The sequence below is a fragment of the Salvelinus sp. IW2-2015 genome, linkage group LG8, assembly GCF_002910315.2.
Source record: "Salvelinus sp. IW2-2015 linkage group LG8, ASM291031v2, whole genome shotgun sequence".
Taxonomy (NCBI): domain Eukaryota; kingdom Metazoa; phylum Chordata; class Actinopteri; order Salmoniformes; family Salmonidae; genus Salvelinus; species Salvelinus sp. IW2-2015.
This window is the reverse complement of record NC_036848.1, coordinates 10,426,189-10,429,036: the sequence shown is the minus strand read 5'-3', so window position 1 is coordinate 10,429,036 and position 2,848 is coordinate 10,426,189.

Sequence of the window (2,848 nt, the reverse complement as noted above, 5' to 3'; positions counted from 1 at the left end):
GTTTTGGGAAAAGGAAAAAGGAGGAGGCTTTGTTTTAAGCCGAAGAAACACCATCCCAACTGTTTGAAGCAACAGGTTTGGTTGGCAGCCCCCATCAATGGTTGGTGGGGGTGCCCCCCCCTTTGCTTGCAGGAGGACTTGGGGGGTGCAACTTCAACCAATAGTGGGCAAATTCATGGAAGAAAAAGGGACAATTTAAATGTTTGGATATATTGGAAGGCAAACCATCTCAAAGACATCAAGTCCAGGAAGGTTTTAAAAAAGCTTGGTCCCCCAAAATGGGTTTCTTCCAAATGGACCAATGACCCCAAGGGCATAAGGTATTTGGAGTGGGCCCCTCACAAAAGGCCCCTGGGACCTCAAATCCCATAGAAAATTTTTTGTGGGCAAGAAATCTGAAAAAAAGCCCGTGTTTGAAGAGCAAGGAAGGGTTGGTAACCAAACCTAAACTTTTCAGTTTTACAAACCCAGCCTCTTTGTCAAAGAGGAATAGTTTTTGTCAACCACTTATTTGTGGGAAAGCTTTTGGTTGGAAGGGCTTACCCGAACCGTTTTTTGACCCAAAGTTAAACAATTTAAAGGGCAATGCCTACCAAATAAATCCCACCAATCAAAATCCTAATCAAATATAATTTTATAATAAGCAACTTCGGTACATCCAAAGCTTCTTATCTTCAAAAGTGCTGTACAGAAAACCCCAGGCCCTAAAACCCCCCAACTATCAAAGGCAATGCCAAGGTTGTAAAGAAGCCCCACCGGTGGGGCCCCCTTTAAGAAAACCCTTCCCTAAAAGAAAGGCCAAAACCTGGAAAGTAAAAACCTAGATGAAGGGAACCAGGCTATGAAGGGGTTGGCCAGTCCCAAATACTAAATTGGGGAGTGTAATGTAAAACTTCCTGACCACTGGGGTTATGAAAATGAAGAAAATAAAAGCGAAATAAAAATCATTTTTCTCTACCTATTTATTCCTGACCATTTCCACATTCTTTAAAATAAGGTGGTATTCCTTACTGGACTAGAAGGATTTTTTTAACTAGGATAAATGTTCATGAAATGTATTTTGGCTTTAAGGTGGTATGGTAAACTTCAAGAACTTTTCCACCTGTAATGTAGAAAGCTTTTTCAAAAAGTTTTTTCACTAGCTAGGCCTAGGTTTACCAACAAGTTGTGATCAGATTTTTTTTTCGAAAAAATTAAAAACAATAACGCGAATTTTTCCAACCCCAGAAATATTTGTTTTTCCAATCCAAATCACTTGTTTATTGGATTTAAAGGTCTGGTGCCCGTGAACAACATGATGCAACCATAAAAAAATCCCCTTTTTTTTGAAGCCTTTAAATTCCCTAGAAACAGGAAATAAAAAAAATACAAGTTTAAATGGGGTTCCCCATTGCAAAATTTTTCCAACTCAACTGATTGTTTTTTGACCACCTAAAAAATGTTGTGGTTAATTAGCCTATGGTTTGCCACTTTATGGGGTTTTGCAAGTGTGGCCTTAAGCCAACACTTGGGCAGGATACCGTTGCCCGGGTATAGCCTACATGAAAAGAGATTATTATGGACAAAGAGCGAGGGAAAATCCCTTTTTGTTGGTTTTTGGTCCAATAAAAAAATTGCCCCACGTGGGTAACTGTATGTGTTTAAAAGGTTTTTTTGGAATGGTAAAACCTGGTTTTTTTCTAGTTTTGGCAATTGAATGTTCCCCATGTTGTAAAGGGTGCCATGAGGGAAAAGTGAATGTTTTTGGTTTTTCTTAAATGGCCCTGGGGTGATGTTTTTTGTAATTTTCCTCCGGTTTGTATTTTAACCAACCCCCTCTTGTTTACAATCATGAAGGAAGGATGGAGGAAGTTAGCGCTGGGAGATTTCCTTGCCTATTCACCAGCTTCATCGGAAGTCTTTCCCCCCTTCAAGCAAATTGCCGCCAATCAAGTCCTTCTCCCCTTCCCCCTTGAAGACCCACCTCCCTGATAATCATCTGGGAAAAAATATTTTTTGGCTTCATCAGCCATTGCCCTCCGTGTAAAGGAACACATTTTACTTTGGGTTTTTTAGTTTAATTGAAAGTTAACAAAATTATATTTAATTAACACAACAATTGCCTGTAACTGGTATCCCCAAAGTTGGGTGGCCCTACAAGCCACACTTTAAAAGCCCCCTAATTCCCATGTTAAAAAGCTTAGCTATCCATGGCCTTTTTTAAAAAGCTATTCCCATGTTTAAAAGCTTAAGCCTGAATCCCATGCCTTAAAAGCTATCCGATGCCCAAAAGCTAGCGTAATTTTAATTGAATCTCTGGTGGTGGCTCTTATGTAAAGGTCAATGGGTAAGGGCACCACGTGGGCCCTTCTGGCATGGCCCAGTCTTCCTCCTGGAAACCTGGAATGGAAAGGAAGGGATCCAAAATGATGCCTTCCCGTGACTGGTTTAGTGCTTTAAGGGCAAAAAACAAAAAAAGTGCAAAACACTTTTGGGAAGTTCCAGCGCCCAGGATTGAGAAACACTCTCCACACCCAAACCACTAAAAACCTAACCCCGGGGAAAAGGGGAAAAAAATACCTAGTCAAAGTTCCCTTAACAACTTGAATGCCCCTTTCAAACTGAAAATGGTGGGTCCCTTCCCCACATTTTTACCCAACCCCTTCTTTTGAATCAAGAGAGGGTTGGGGGGAGGGGGGGGGGCTTTTGCCCTTTAATGTTGGTGGGTGGTGGGGGTGTGGTTGGGTGTGTGGTGGTGTGGTTGGGTGTGGTGTTGGGTGTGTGTTGTGTTGGGTGGTGTGTGGTGGTTAATGTGGTTTTGGTTGTGTGTGGTGTGTGGTGTGGTGGTGGTGGTGTGTGGGTGGTGTGA